The sequence below is a fragment of the Eptatretus burgeri genome, chromosome 9 (assembly GCF_056783735.1).
Source record: "Eptatretus burgeri isolate ZD-2024b chromosome 9, Ebu_testis_v1, whole genome shotgun sequence".
Lineage (NCBI taxonomy): Eukaryota > Metazoa > Chordata > Myxini > Myxiniformes > Myxinidae > Eptatretus > Eptatretus burgeri.
This window is the reverse complement of record NC_140969.1, coordinates 55890490-55907599: the sequence shown is the minus strand read 5'-3', so window position 1 is coordinate 55907599 and position 17110 is coordinate 55890490. Positions and strand designations below refer to the sequence as shown.

At 48.1% G+C, this 17110-nt stretch overlaps 1 protein-coding gene across 1 annotated transcript in view; it reads right to left on the bottom strand.

The window, feature by feature from the left end:
* Nucleotides 1-17110, bottom strand: part of CSMD3 (CUB and Sushi multiple domains 3) — a 1047538-nt gene that overhangs the window by 285064 nt on the left and 745364 nt on the right. The gene's annotated exons all lie outside the window — the stretch shown is intronic.

The following is a 17110-nucleotide window of genomic DNA, read 5'->3' as shown; positions in this document are numbered from 1 at the left end:
TCATTATATGCGACACAATAGTGAGGCCAGTTAGGATCAACTATTCAAAGATAAAAAAAAGAAAAACAAAAGCACAGACAGCTCAAAATTGCACCAAGTGCTCTCCATCAATTTTGCAACCAACAGGATTGTGAAGTGATAGACCCAGCTCTCATCACGTCACAATTTTCTTCAAAAAATCGTTCCCTCTGGTAGCGTTCCTGGAGCTGTATTGGAATGGCCACAATCGTTGCCATTTAATTAAATGTGAGGCCCCTTGTTACACACCTTGCTGTAACCATATTGAATTTTAAGTTCAAAGGAATAATTGTTTCCACACTTCCAGGACTGACATCCATTTCTTGAGAATTTCTCATACAGTGATTCAGCCATTATCCTACATTATCTCTTCAGCGTGTTTCATGTTTGCAAGAGTGAGAACAATTGGTTGCATGTGACAATGTTCAAGATTGCTCATCAACTAAGAGCCTTTTTTTTTTAAAACTCTCTCCATCATTAAAACACAACTTCATGAAAGACATGCATCACCATATAATGCAGTCAGTCTCCCATGAAATTTGACATTCTCCTTTAAAAGGAGTGAGCAGGATACCAGTCTTCGATGGGGTCATGGATGCCTCACCTCAAATAAGCAATTTTTTTGGAGTGTGTATTGTTAGAAATGGGAATTCAATATAAAATGATGATGTTGGCCATGACAGGTGGTAAATGTTAACCTTATAGACATTGTTGGTCTGCTCAGAAGAATTATCATTAGTGATTCAAAATATATAGTCGTGCATAGCACGATACTTGTGAAATCCAAATTAACAATAGTTGCCATGGAAACAGCAATTTCGTGATTTCTAACTTTTAACCTACCGAGTGTTTTACCTGATGAAATGGTATGCGTAACATATTTGGTAGATATATTTTCTAAATGCCACCTAAGAGGTGTTTTACATGTTTTGGGTGGCAATGACTTTGACCTTTGACTAATTTTGACCAGATTTTATACACACACTAGTGGGCATCCCCGCCCTCAGGGCAGGAGTACCCGTATCTCATGAAGATGGATGGCCGCGTTGTGTCTGCGGAGTCAAAGAAACGTAAACTTGTCAAGCATAGCACAGCGATCAATACAGTAATCATTAGGACGAGTCGAAAGGTGAGGAAAGCGTGTGATAAAGATGCCGCACCATAATCACCAATATTGCAATCACCTTTGTGAGAGGTGAGGAAACACGTGAAGAAAGCGTATGATAAAGACGACAAACTGTCATCACCAAAATTGTGATCACCACTGTGAGAGGTGAAGTAACACGAGGAGAGGTGCGGCCACACCTAATTGGGCAGTGCGGAGACCAATCGACGAGTGATGGGAAAAACAGGCACATCCAATTGATCAGTGCTGTCACCAATCACTGCAGTGAATATTGCTAAAATATCGACAGAAATATTGCTAAAATACCTTTCCTTCAGAAAATATTTTACTTCCATTCATGAACAGATGACGTCCATTTGTCCGGTCAGGTTCAATCTGTGACCTGCTACAGGTACCATGTAAACCTGTACTAACCTGTTCCATGGTCAGGTTGTCGGCGACTAAACCGTCTCCCCCACCATGTTTTTTGGTGAGGAGGGTGTTTGGATATGGACACCCAGCAGGATTAAAAACAAAACCTGTCAAAGGGCGGAGGAGCTCCTTGTGAGCCAACGGCCATCCATATCTAGTGCCCAACTGTGTCTGCGGACGTCCTCCTGTAGTTGGGTCACTTCTTATTAGGAGGTTGGTGGCAGGATTTGCACTCCGGCCACCGTAAAACCCTTCATTCCGCTAAACGCAAAAACGCAAAAAAATCTGAAAACCCACTCCGTGGGAGTACCTCCTGTGCAGCTTCCCTTCGCAGGGTAGCTCACCGGATGACGGGATTGGGGCAAAGCCTTCGGGACCCCCAATCTTTGATAGGAGGGAAACCACGGGGTAACATCCCTGGGTCAGATTGCGGGAGAGTGTGTCGGAGTGGTGCTGAGGTGTCGTCCACCAGACGGTGGTCTCCTTGGGTTAACCTGAGGCGGTCCCTTCGGGTGGGTGCCTGGAATGTCCTATCCCTAAAAGAGGATGATCACCTGTCTCTGTTATCATCTGAGCTCAAGCGTTTGGACATCGGGATTGCAGCTCTCTCTGAGGTTCGGAGACCGGATTGCGGCGAGATAATGGTGGGTGGTTACACCTACTATTGGTCTGGTCGCTCTGATGGTTACCATACCCAAGGAGTTGCTGTAGCTGTGTCCAATAAGCTGACCCCAATGATAATTGAGGCAACACCGGTCAACGAGCGTATTATGAGATTAAGGATTCGTCACTCCTTAGGTGTCATTTCCCTGGACTCTGTTTATGCTCCGACTGAGGCGAGTGATCTCACCGTGAAGGATGCATTCTACGCCACACTCGAGTCTGTGGTTGATCAGTGCCCCAGACGAGATACACTTCTAGTCTTGGGGGATTTCAATGCATCGACTGGAACTGATAGGGACGGTTATGAGGTGTGTGTTGGTCCCCATGGGTCAGGAACTATGAACCAGAATAGCACTAAGTTCCTTAACTTTGCAAGAAGTCATGGACTTAGGGTGGCTGGTTCATGGTTTCAGCGCCCACAAGCTCATCGCTGGACTTGGTATTCCAACGCTGGCGGTGTGGCAAAGGAGATTGACCATGTCCTCATTGACGGTCGTTGGAGGATGATCCAGAACTGCAGGGTCTACCGGAGTGCTCAGTTCCTCAATACTGACCACAGGCTTGTTGTAGCAACTCTAAAGCTGCACCTTAAATCCTGGAGAATGGTACCATCCCAGCCGAGGCTGGATGTTGCCAAGCTCAGGGATGAGAGAGTAGCTGAGGAGTTTGCGAACAGGCTGAGTGGACACTTGGGGGGTCTGGGTGCTTTGGGGGGTCCTGAAGAGTTGTGGAGCGCCTTCAAGACCACCGTCCTTGATGTTGCCGGTGGATGCCTTGGAGCTCACCGCAGGGCAAAGAAGAATTTTGTCTCTCAAGGGACACTGGATACCATTGACCAGAGTCGCAGGGCCAGGCTGAATGGCAGAGCTGAGCTGTTCAGGGAGCTGAGGCGTAAAACTGTACGTGCACTGAGGGTGGACAAGGAGGCCTATGTGCGAGGAATCTGTGAGGGGTAGAGCATCACCTGTGGACAGGTGATTCTCGTCCCGCTTACAGGGGAATTCGCGCATTACGTTCATCCAAGCCCATCCCTCGGAGCACTACAGTTCGAGCAGAGAGTGGTAGGCTCTTGACAGAGGAGTCTGAAGTGAAGGCCCGCTGGGCCGGTTACTTTGAGCGGTTGTACCAGGCTGATCCCCCAACTGTCGAGTTGGACGTCAAGGGTGTTACAATCCCTGTTGCTGACCCTCGAATCAACTGTGGTCCACCTACACTTGTGGAAACACGGGGTGCGGTGAACCAGTTGAAACGGGGCAAAGCTCCAGGGATCTGTGGCATCCATGCCGAACTTCTCAAGGCTGGTGGAAATGCTGCACTCGTGTCGTTGCATGCAGTTTTGTGCTCTGCCTGAACACAGGCATCATCCCAACTGACTCGAAGAGGGGCCTTGTTGTCCCTCTCTGGAAAGGGAAGGGTGATCGCCAAGACTGCAACAACTACCGAGGGGTGACGCTGCTCTCAGTGCCGGGCAAGGTCTTTGCTCGGATAATTCTCGATAGGGTTCGCCACCATCTGCTTGAGCACCAGCGTCCAGAGCAGTCAGGCTTTACACCAAAGAGGTCAACGATTGACCGTATCCTTGCACTTCGTGTCCTCACCGAACGCAGACGAGAGTTTCGGCAGGGGCTGCTTGCAGCCTATGTTGATCTCTGTAAAGCGTTCGATTCAGTGAATCGGGATGTCCTCTGGAGGATTCTTGGTCTTCGTGGGGTGCCACCAAAACTGATCGATCTGATGTCTGAACTCTACTCTGGTACTGAGAGTGCTGTGAAGTGTGGTGGTACCATCTCTGACTTATTTCCAGTTGTTACTGGAGTTCCTCAGGGATGTGTACTTGCCCCCACACTTTTCAGCACTTGTATGGACTGGATTCTAGGGAGGATGTCGGAGAGATCAAGTTGCGGTGCGTCATTTGGAAATGTCAAGATCTCGGACCTTGACTTTGCAGATGATGCAGTCATCTTTGCGGAGACTTTAGACATCCTCTTGGGGGCCCTCGAGGTGCTGAATGAGGAGTCGGAGCCGTTGGGATTACGGGTTTCTTGGGTCAAAACTAAGATCCAGGCTTTCGGTGACATCTTGGATGCTGCTGTCCTGTCTGTGTCTGTTTGTGGTGAGGATGTTGAGGTCGTGGAGAGATTCACTTACCTTGGCAGTGATATTCATGTCTCTGCTGGCTGCGAGTCAGAGGTCAATAGACGTCTGGGTCGGGCCTGGGGAGTCATGGATTCACTGGATCATGGGGTGTGGCGCTGCCGGTACCTGTGCGGGAGGACGAAAGTCCGAGTCTTCAGGTCCTTGGTACTTCCAGTCTTGCTCTATGGGTGCGAGACTTGGACTCTGACCAAGGATCTGAGACGGAGACTTAATTCCTTTGGTACCAGGTCTCTTCGGAGAATCCTTGGCTATCGCTGGTCGGATTTTGTGTCCAACGAGCGGTTGCTGAGAGAGACTCGGATGAGATTTGTTACCTGCATAGTCCGTGAGCGTCAGTTGCGGCTGTATGGACATGTGACTCGTTTTCCTGACTCTGATCCTGCTCACCAGATTCTCTCAGCGAGGGAGTCTCATGAGTGGAGGAGGCCAGTGGGTCGACCACGTGCCTCATGGTTGCAACAGGTTGACCATCATCTCAAGGAGATGGGGATGGGCCTGGCATCTGCCTGGGGGATGGCCAGACGGAGGCCCCTGGAGTACCGGCGGAAAGTGGACGCAGCGACGTGCTGTTCTGGCACATGCTCCCATACCTGACCTGACCTGACATTTATCCAGCGAAGAGTGCTTGTGGAAGTGCCAAGTGGTAATGGCGTGGCTTCTTCATGCAACTCAAGTCTTGTTCTGTTGTGTTGACTATGATGTGAAGGTCATCCTTTGCCAAGAATGAATTTGTCGCCGTTGACGTATTTGTTCTTTGGTTCCTGTAGATCTTGTCGATCCCTGAAGCTTTGTATTGGTTTTCTGCCTCGTTCTACTTGTTCTTCAGTTTCTGCGTTTCCTCTGTTATCACGAAAGTTCTTCTCTTTTCTCCCCGTGTTGTGTAGCAAAGTCAGCCCACACTGAGGATCTTTCCCTCAACCGTTTTAATCACGTCTCCTGCTCCACACACTCGACAGCCCACTCAAGTCACTCTTGGTTCCCCCTCGTCAATTCCGGTTCATCATGCATTCATTAATATTCATGTAACTCCCAATATGATATATTCCATTTTTCGTGAAAATAACAACTGGTAATGAACCCCCCCCCCTCAAAAAAAATAAAAATAATAATAGTAAGCATGTAATGCAAGATAACAGGTCACATGACAAAGTCCTTGGTCCATTCAGGGGAACAACAATATCTTGTCACACGATGAACACCTGGGGTAAAAACTTGTGGAGGCATTTGTTGGACAGGGCGATGTGCCCTATTGACCTCAGAACCTGTCGTACTTCCAGCCGAAAGTCCATTTGAGGTCTGAATTTCAGGTGCTGGATGAATTGCATTCCCCACTTTCCCATGAGAGAGTCTGAAGGTAGCAGGACCTCTCTGTTCACTGATCTTGAGGGGTTGGGTAAACTTGTTTTGTCCTTTCTGGTGAAGTCCAGGTTTCCGAACTCGCACGAAAGAACCACATTGGAAGGTGGAAGGTTTCGCTCCCCGGCGCTTGTCTGTGTATCGTTTAGACTTCTCTTGTTTCTGTTGAACACAGTGTCTCACATCCTCGAGTCTTGCAGAAGGTACGCCGATTTGACGATCCCCAATGTGCAACTTGGTGTGCAATGTACGTCCATGTAGGAGTTCAGTAGGGGTCTGATGAGTTGTTGCATGTCTTGTAGGTCGATACGTTTGCAAGAAGTCAGGTATGAATGATTTCCAGGGCTTCCCTTCGAGATTTGCAGAAGGTAAACAGTCCTTAAACACTCTGTTGAGGCGTTCTACCTCCCCGTTGGCTTGTGGGTAATAGATAGAATTATGGCAGTGTTTGATGTTTCTTTCTTGCAGGAATGTTTCAAACTCATTTGAAACAAACTGATATCCATTGTCAGAGATAAGTTCCCACAGATATCCTTTACAAATGAATAATGTAGTCAGGAACTTGATAACTGCAGCAGGTGTGACTTGGGACGTAAAGGCGACTTCTGGCCATTTGCCCAAGTAATCAATTAAGGCAATGGCAGAGCAACAGTGCATTTGGTCATTATCAAGAGGTCCCACTATATCGATGGCAAGCTTTTCCCAAGCAGCATTGGGGAGCAGAAGTGTCTGCAAACGTGGAACCCGAGTGATAGCTGTTTTATCATGCATTTGGCAAGTAATGCACGACTTGATGGCAACTTCCACTTGCGAGTCCATCCCTGGTCACAAGTAGAGGTCATGCAGCCTTTGTTTAGCCCTTATAATACTTTGATGCATATCATGGGCAAGCTGGATTAACTTGGGTTGAAGTTCTGTCGGCAATATCACAAGGTGAGTGCGCTGAATTAAGTAATCCTCCTGTACAGCAAGTTCATTCCGAATGTGAAGTCGGGAAGTACATTTGGGTCAATGCCCTTCGCATTGCAAGGCCATCCTCTGGAGACACATTGCAAGGCCATCCTCTGTAGAATAGGGCATCTATTGCAAGTTTCCTTGAATTGTTCCACAGGTACAGCAGCGCTGTCAATGGACACGAAAGCCACCATTTCTACATACGGTTCGTGGTTAGGCTCTGCCACGGGGAGTGTCAACCATAATAAACAGTCTGCAGTCACATTTTGATGGCCAGGTTTGTACACAATTTCATAGCTAAACGACAGTAAGCATGCAGACCAACGTGCAATTCTCATTCCAGCTCGACCAAGACATTTTGAAGACAGTAGTGTGGTCAGTGGACTGTGGTCTGTACGCAGGATAAATTTCTGATACCACAGATAAGTACATGATTTCTCAGTTGCCCAGATGCAGGCGAGTGCTTCCTTCTCTACTGTAGAGTACTTGCAATAACATTGTGTGAGTGTTCGTGAGGCAAATGCTACCGTTTCCTCTGTATAGTCTTCATGAAGTTGATTGAGCACTGCTCCAAGTCCATAAATCAGACGCGTCTGTGGTCACAACGGTGGTCAGAGTTGGGTCAAACAAAGCAAGTGCAGGGCTGTTGTCAATCAATTTATTTACCCTTTCAAATTGATTGTTCGGCAACGCTTACTGGAAAAAGCACAACCCACTCTTGAAATGGTAGCTGACCAGGCCCGAGCTATGGATACGGCTCAGCAGCAATCTGAATCACATGGGACACCGGTGTTGCTGATGAACGCTGCTACGGCGGAAACTCAAAGAACCCCCAGGGACACCTCCGACACTGAGGATGGAGATAAAACCGAGGAATCGGATACCCAGACCTCGTCAAACTCCTCAGCAACTACTTCGGTTGGTAAAGATTTCTTTTGTGGGTATAAAAGACACCTCCGTAACAAATTCCCCGCCAGGGATGCCACATGCATGAACTGTCACAAGAAAGGGCATTATGCCAGGATATGCAAATCTACTCTTACAAGAAATAAACCCACTTCTGCAGCTCTCTACTCACAAAAGAAAGTAACAGCAGCTTCACCGGGGAATCTATCCAAAGTTATCATCAACGTACGAATTAACGGGCATATGGCTGAGGCTCTGATTGATACTGGTAGCTCTGACAGTTTCGTCAACAGCTCGCTAGCGAAGGGCAGGAAATGGAAGATCCACCTGACAGACAATACGGTATGCATGGCTGCCACATCACTACAGTCCCGCGTACAAGGGTACTGCAATGTTGAGTTGGACGTAAAAGGCTACACGCATCGGGATGTAAGGGTACTGGTGCTTCGTGATTTATGCGCAGATGTAATTCTGGTCATAATGTCCTCAAGCAGCATACGAGCGTCGAAATACCCTTTGGAGGAAGCAAACCTCGTCTAATTCTAAATGCTCTGACCACCGCAGAGGTATCGTCCCCCCTGCTGTTTGCGAACTTGTCACCGGACTGTAAACCGAGAGCGATCAAATCGCGACGATATACCACTGCTGATATGAACTTCATCACTTCTGAGACCAAGCGATTACTGGAAGAAGGTATTATAGAACCGAGCGATTCGCCATGGCACGCGCAGGTGTGGGTGACCACCAACCAGAACCACAAGAAACGAATGGTTGTCGATTACTCACAAACGGTCAATCGCTTCACCCATCTCGATGCCTACCCTTTGCCGCGCATACACGAAATGGTCGAACGTGTGGCCAATTATAAAATATTCAGCACCATCGATTTGCGAAGCGCCTATCATCAAATTCCCATTCGAGAGGAAGACAAACCTTACACCGCGTTCGAGGCAGGTAGACGCCTCTATCAATTTAGGAGGATTCCGTTCGGTGTCACTAATGGAGTAGCTTGCTTCCAACGAGTTATGGACGACATCATCTCGGATGAAAACCTCAAAGACACTTTTGTTTACGTGGACAATGTCACGGTGTGTGGTAAGGATCAGGGGGAACATGATATGAATCTGGACAGATTCCTGAGCAATGCTAGAAAATATAATCTGACTCTCAACTACGAGAAATGCGTATTCTCGGCAAAGTAAATTGATCTTCTCGGCTACACAATAGCCGACGGCACGATTAAGCCCGATCCTGAACGATTGCGCCCACCCCGTGAGCTACCCCCACCTCATGACCTGCAGACAATGCGTCGAGTGATCGGAATGTTCGCTTACTACACTAGATGGATTCCCCAATACTCCGAGAAAATACATCCCCTGGTGCATTGCAAAAATTTCCCGCCAGATGCCACTGTTGTAAAAGCTTTCCACAGCCTCAAGGATGATATCGGTAATTCCGTGGTATTATCGATCGACAGCACGGCGCCGTTCGTAGTGGAAACGGACGCTTCCGATCACGCGATCGCCGCGACGCTCAATCAGTCTGGACGACCCGTCGCGTTCTTCTCGAGAACTCTCTCAGGAAGCGAGCAGAGACACTCGGCGATAGAGAAGGAAGCGTACGCTATTGTCGAAGCCCTACGTAAATGGAGACATTTACTGGGCAACCACTTCACACTTGTCACGGACCAGCGATCCGTTGCCTTCATGCTTGAAGGGAAAAATAACGGGAAAATTCAGAACGAGAAAATAATGAGATGGCGTATAGATCTATCTTGTCATAGTTACGACATTGTTTATCGGCCCGGGAGGGAAAACCCTGCTGCAGACACCTTCTACTCTTCGGCGACATCCGGTCGGGCTTTGCAATACCTTCATGTGTCTCTGTGCCACCCAGGGGTAACCAGAATGGCACATTTTGTGCGTAGATAAAACCTTCCCTATTCTATCGAATATATTAAACAAATGAGTGCTTCTTGCACTGTTTGTGGTGAACTAAACCCAGATTCCATGGCGCCGCTCCTGGCAGGTTGATCAAGGCCATTTCACCCTTCGAGAGACTAAACATCGACTTCAAAGGGCCCCTGCCGACTGAGACAGACAACAGATACATACTCACTGTTGTTGATGAATACTCAAGGTTCCCATTTGCATTCCCGTGCTCGGATATGACCTCGGGCACTGTCGTGAAATGTCTTTCTGACCTCTTTGCCATGTTTGGGAAACCTTCGTACATACATTCAGACAGAGGACCGGGTTTCATGTCGGCCGGGCTAAAACAGTTCCTATTTGAGCACGGCACAGCAACTAGTCGAACGATGGGTTACAACCCACAGGGTAATGGGCAGGTGGAACGGTACATTCGAGTCATTTGGAAAGCCGTAACCCTGGCGCTGAGATCGAGAGGACTGGGGCCCGAGCGGTGGGAGGTTACCCTTCCCGATGCCCTGAATTCCATACGCTCTTTGCCCTGTACGTCCATCAATGCTGCTCCGCACGAACGAATGTTTACTCACCAACGACGATATACTGGCGGCCAATCAGTACCCAACTGGCTAACAGATCCGGGTACAGTGCTCATGAAGCGCCCGGTACGACAAAGCAAGTATGAACCAATGGTGGAGAAGGTCGAACTCATCGATGCTAATTCTGAGTATGCTCATGTTAGACTTCCTGATGGCAGGGAGACCACTGTGTCGGTTCGCCATCTGGCTCCCGCAGGTACTCCTCCCGCAGGTACTCCTCCCTCTGACATTCCCTCCCCAGGTGTTTCCCCCTCAGGAACTTCTCCACCTGAGAATGGTGGCGTCGGGATTGATGTAGACGGAGCTACCGCATTCCACTCGAGAGCGATCGAGGAGTCATCCCCGGCATGAATCGAGGTTCCCCAAGGGGATCGGAAGCCTCCCTCAAGTGAAACCACCATTTACTCCCGGAGAGGTCGATGGATAAAACCCCCTCGACGACTCGATCTGTAAAGGGGATTATCGGCATCCCTCGATGGCACCTTACCATGCTTCTATAACTCAAAATAATCCTCACTGCTTGAAATGTATGCTTCTGTAGTTTAAATAGCTCACACTGCTTGAAATGTATGCTCCTATAGCTTTGAAGTAATCATGGTGCGTCAGTTGAACCTCTAGTTACATTTTAAAGATGGGGAAAATGTGATGAAATAAAAGATGAAGTGACGCGCGATCACGTGACGCGTGGCTCGCACACGAGACAGATAAAACCGAGATGCCGCGCTGTCGGGGGATTGTCCCTGGGGCATTGTCATTTACGGCGGTGGTTCACTTGGTGCTCCTTGAATGGTGAGAATTGAGAGTATACCGGACTCCGTGCTTATGCTGGCTAATTGCTGTTATACTTTGCGGTGATTGACTGCACATGTATTCCTTTTGTGTTTGTAGAGACGGCTTCAATCAAGTGAAATAAAGCCTTATACTCCGAAGGTTTTTCTCTCACATTCATTTCACCCTTTATCTCCCAGCATGCATCATTCCCCATGACAAAAACCGGAAGCAAAAGTAAAACCGGAAGCAGAAGGGTCATAGGCAACGACACGGATTCACAATTGGCAGGGTATTGTGTTGTTTTTGTTGTTTCCTATTCTCTCATGTGCACACGTTAAGTAATATTCATAAGATAGAAATAAAAGCCAATCGTGTTTATACACCGCACAGCGTTTAAAAACAACCGGAAGCAAAAGGTCATAGCTAACACACGGATTCCAAATAGCCAGGGGTATTGCGTTGTTGTTGTTGTTGTTGTTGTTGTTGTTGTTGTTGTTGTTGTTGCTAATTCTCTCATGTGCACGTGTTAAGTATGAAGCTCACTGCGTTCGCTTTAATTGAATAAGGCCATAAATTATATTCAAAGGGGGTGTTTTCATTAACCCAAACACCCAATTTCACTCATGCACTTTCTTGGAGTTCCCTCCGTATGCATGCAAAGTTTCAGGCTGCTCGGTTTCATGGTTATGGAGTTATGCTGGAGACACAATGACACACACACACACACACACACACACACACACACACACACACACACACACACACACACACACACACACACACACACACACACATATGTATATCATCATTACAGTGTACAAGGAGGCCTGAAAGCCGCTTACCCCTCTCCAGTAAAGCATTCGTTCTTAAACTGTTTTAATACACAGGTTTTATTGTGCAATGCTGCACTTACAATAATTAATCAGACGTACCTTTATGCACTTCATCATTTTGTGAGTCAGTGTTTCCGCATGTCATGGCAGTGGAGGGCAGAGGGGAAGGATGTGCGAGAAATTTAGGAGGAGTTAAGTGACTTTAAGTCCTCATTGTCAGGTCAAGCCACATTAGATCTGTGAGTTGCTGCAGGTATCATGTAAACCTGTACTAACCTTTTTCATGGTCGGGTTGTCGGCGACGAAACCATCTCCCCCACCAGGTTTTCTGGTGAGGAGGGTGTATGGTTATGGACACCGAGCAGGATTAAAAACAAAACCTGACAAAGGGTGGAGGAACTCCTTGTGAGCCAACGGTCATCCATATCTATTGCCCAACTGTGACAGTGGACGACCTCCTGCAGTTGGGCTACTTTTTTTTACGAGGTTGGTGGCAGGATTTGCACTCCAGCCACCGTAAAGCAATTAATTCCGCAAAACCCACAAATGTAAGGAAATCTGAAAACCCACTCCATGGGAGTACCTCCTGTGCTGCTGCCCTTCGCACGGCAGCACACCGGATGACGGGATTGGGGCAAAGCCTCCGGGACCCCCATTCCTTGATGACAGGAGGAAAAACACAAGGTAAACCTGCATGGTCAGATTGTGGTTGTGTGTGGTGGAGTTGTGCTGAGGTGTCGTCCACCAGACAACGGTCTCCTTGGGTTAACCTGATGCAGTCCATTCAGGTGGGTGCCTGGAATGTCCTATCCCTAAGAGAGGAAGATCACCTGTCTATGTTATCATCTGAGCTCAAGCGTTTGAACATAGGTGTTGCAGCACTCTGAGGTTTGGAGACAGGATAGTGGGGAGATCATGGCGGGTGCTTTACACCTATAATTAATTGGTCTAGTCGCTCTGATGGTTACCATGCACGAGTTGCTGGAGCTGCATCCAATAAGCTAACTCCAATGATAATTGAGGCAGCACAGGACAATGAAGGTATTATGAGAGGAAGGATCTGTCACTCCTTGGGTGTCGTTTTCCTGTCTCTGTATATGCTCCGACTGAGGCGAGTGATCTCACCGTGAGGGACGCATTCTATGCTGTGCTCGAGTCTGTGGTTCATCAGTGCCTCAGACGACATACACTTCCGGTCTTGGGGAATTTCAATGCATTGACTGGAACTGATAGGGATGGTTAGTAGACTTGTGTTGGTCCCCGTGTGCCTGAAACTGTGAACCTGAATAGCATGAAGTTCTTTGACTTTGAAAGAAGTTGTGGAATTAGGGTGGCTGGTTCATGGTTTCAGTGCCCACAGATTCATCGCTGAACTTGGTATTCCAACGCCAGTGGTGTGGAAAAGGAGATTTACGATGTGCTCATTGATGGTCACTTGAGGATGATCCAGAAATGCAGGGTCTACTGGAGTGCTCAGTTTCTCAATACTGACTATAGGCTAGTTGGAGCAACTCCGAAGTTTCAGCTTAAATTTGGGAGAATGGTACAATCCCAGCCGAGTGTGAATGTTGGCAAGCTCAAGGATTATTGGGTAACTGAGGAGTTTGCGCACAGGCTGAGTGTAGATTTGGGGGGGGGTCTGGTTGCCTTGGGGAATCCTGAAGAGTTGTGGAGTGCCTTCAAGACCACCGACATTGGTGTTGCTGGCGGATATCTTGGAATTCACCGAAGGGTGAAGAAGAATTTTGTCTCAAAAGGGGCACTGGATGCCATTGACCAGAGTTTCAGGGCCAGGCTGAATGGCAGAGCAGAGCTGTTCAGGAGGTTGAGGCATAAAACTATACATGCGCAAATGGTGGACAAGGAGGCCTATGTACGAGGAATCTGTAGGGGGTTGAGCAACAACTGTACTCAAGTGATTCTCGTCCTGCTTACTGGAAATTCACACATTGCGTTCCTCCAAGCCCATCCCTCGGTGTACTGCAGTGAGAGTGGAGGATTGCGGGCTCTTGATAGAGGAGTCTGAAGTGAAGGCCCGCTGGGCCGGTTACTTTGAGCGGGTGTCTGAGGCTGATCCACCATCTGTCGAGTTGAATGTCAGAGGTGTTTCAATCCTTATTTCTGACCCTCCAATCAACTGTGATCCACTTTTGTTTGTGGAAACACAGGCTGCGGTGGAAACACAGGTTGAAATGGGGGTAAAGCTCCAGGGATTTATGACATCCATGCTGAACTTCTCAAGGCTGGTGGAAATGCTGTACTCATGTCATTGCATGCAGTTCTGTGCTCTGCCTGGAACACAGGCATCATCCCAACAGACTGGAAGAGGGGCCTTGTTGTTCATCTCTGGAAAGGGAAGGATGATCGCCAGGACTGAAACAACTATTGAAGTCAGACGTTGCTCTCAGTGCCGGGCAAGGTTTTTGCTTGAATAATTATTGATAGGGTTCGTCATCATTTGCTTGAGCACTAGAATCCAGAGCAGTCAGGCTTTTCACGAAAGAGATCAACGATTGACCGTATCCTTGCTCTTCGGGTACTCACTGAACAGAGACGATAGTTTCGGCAGGGCTGCTTGCAGGATATATTGATCTCTGAAAAGCATTCGATTCAGTGAATCGGTATGCTCTTTGGAGGATTCTTGCTCTTCGTGGGGGGCACCAAAACTGATCAATCTGATGTCTGAACTGTACTTTGGAATTGAGAGTGCTGTGAGATGTGGTGGTGCCATCTCTGACTTATTTCTGGTATTACTGGAGTTCGTCAGGGGTGTGTATTTCCCCCACACTTTTCAGTGCTTATATGGACTGGATTCTGGGGAGGATGTCAGAGCGATCAAGCTGCGGTGCATTGTTTGGGTATGTCAAGATCTCTGACCTTGGTTTTGCAGATGATGCCATCATCTTTGTAGAGACTCTGGATATCCTTTTGGGGGCCCTTGAGTGCTGAATGAGGAGTCGGGGCCATGGGGATTATGGATTTCCTGGGTCAAAACTAAGATCCAGGCTTTCAATGACATCTTGGATGCTGCTATCTTGTCTGTACCTGTTTGTGGTGAGGATGTTGAGGTCACGGAGAGATTTCCTTACCTTGGCAGTGATATGCATGTCTCTGCTGGCGTGAGCCAGATGTCAATCGACATCTGGGTAGGGCTTGGCAAGTTATGGAATCAAAGGATCATGGGGTGTGGTGCTGCCGGTACCTGTTCAGGAGGAGCAAAGTCTGAGTCTTCAGGTCCTTGGTGCTTCCAATCTTCCTCTATGGATATGAGACTTGGACTCTGATCAGGGATCTGAGACAGAGACTTCATTCCTTTGGTATCATATCTCTTTGAAGAATCCTTGGCTATCACTGGTCGGACTTTGTGTCCAACGAGCAGTTGCTAAGGGAGACTCAAATGAGGTTTGTTACCTGCATAGTCTGAAAGCGTCAGCTGGGGCTGTATGAACACTTGGCTAATTTTCCTGACGCTGATCCTGCTCACCATATTCTCTCAGCGAGGGAGCTTCTTGAGCGGAGGAGGCTAACCACATTCCTCACGGTTGCAGCAGGTTGATCAGCATCTCAAGGAGATGGGGATGGGCCAAGCAGCTGCCTGGGGGATTGCCAGAAGGAGGACCTTGGAGTCTGAGTGGAAAGTAGACGCAGCGACGTGTTGCTCCAGCACATGCTCCCATACCTGACCTGACCTGTGCTCAAGGCTTTCACATGGAGCTCCATCGGGTCTTGCCCCCCGGTCTGAGATGGTACTCCTGCAATAATATTTAAACACCATTATTATTGTTATTATTTTTGTATAGCTTGTCGAGGCTCGTGAGAGAGCTAACACACAACGCACAGCAAGGGAGGCATGAGACAAGACAGGCGGGAGTGGGAAGGACAAAACAGTGGGGAACAGAGACATTAAGAGATCTGTGGAAGGGAGAGGGTTGGGACGGGGAACATGGGGAATATAAGATGGACATTACAGGACTTTCAGGAAGGAAAGCCGGGAATTTGAAGGAGGTGGGCTTGGGTGGATTATCGGGGGTAGAAAAGATTCAGGATTTGGATGGGGGATGATAAGAGGTGGTGGTGAACAGCTGTTTTGAAGGCCTGGAGGGAAGAATGGGATTGAATAGAGTGAGGAAGTTTATTCCAAAGGTGGGAAAAAAGAGGAATGAAAGAGTGAAGGTGAACAGTGATTCGTGATTTTGGTAGTTTTACCAGAAGGGGTTGTTGGCGAACCTTGAGTGCCCTGCAGAAATATGATGGGTACAAATCGCAGAGAGAGCAGGGGAGGGCGAGGCTGGAGAGGAGACAGTAGAAGACATAAAGACCACCGACCAACCTGCGGTGATGGAATGAGAGGCCCAAAGACTCAGCCTCATTGTGGGGGATGCCAATGATCCGAAAAGCCTTGGGTTCCACAGCATGAAGCCGAGAAAGGTGAGAGACAGGAGCACCAGCCCAGAGGGGAGAGCAGTACTCCATCAGGCTGCGGACAAAAGCTTTGTAAGTGGTCAGGAGCTCAGGTGGGCCGAGTAAGGACTTTGCACGACGGAAGATTCCCAGTCGGCGACTGGTTTTGGAGGCGAGGTTTGAAATGTGGCTTTCCCAGGAAAGGTCATGGCAGATAGTGAGACCCAGAAGCTTGAAAGAAAGGACTTCTTCCAGAGGATTGTTGAGAAAGTGGATGGGGGGGGTTTCTAAACGGTCCTTTCGGAGACATAGTGAGAGTGTGAGATTTGTCCGGATTAAAAGACATGTTCCACGTGTTGGGTCAGTTTGTGATTTTATCCAGATCTGCAGTGAGCGAAGAAGCTGCTGCTTACTGGTCTGAGGGGTGACCGATGGTACAGCAGAGGGTGGAGTCATCAGCAAAAAGATATAGAGGATTTTTCAGAGAGTCGGAGAGATCGTTGATGAAAACCAGAAAAAGAACAGGGCCCAGAACGCTACCTTGAGGAACTCCATTCTGGACAGGAAGAGGGGCTGAGAGAACTCCATTTACGGCCACACGTTGACTGTGACAGGAGAGGTAGTCTGCGAGCCATGAGTGGAGATGGCCTTGGATACCATAGGAACAGAGTTTTGTGAGTAGGGCAGGGTGCCAGACTGTGTCAAAAGCACGTGATATGTCCAGGGATACGGCTCGGATTTCCTGTCTGGCACTGAGGACCTCCATCCATTGTTGGGAGAGCAGAAGCAACATATCCAGTGTAGAGTAACCTGGTCTGAAACCAAAAAGTACTGATGTCTGAACTGTACTTTGGTATTGAGAGTGCTGTGAGATGTGGTGGTGCCATCTCTGACTTATTTCTGGTATTACTGGAGTTCTGTTATAGTTTAGATAACAACCATATAAAGATACAAGCCAAGATGGTAGTTGAGCCCTTTTTATTTTGAATG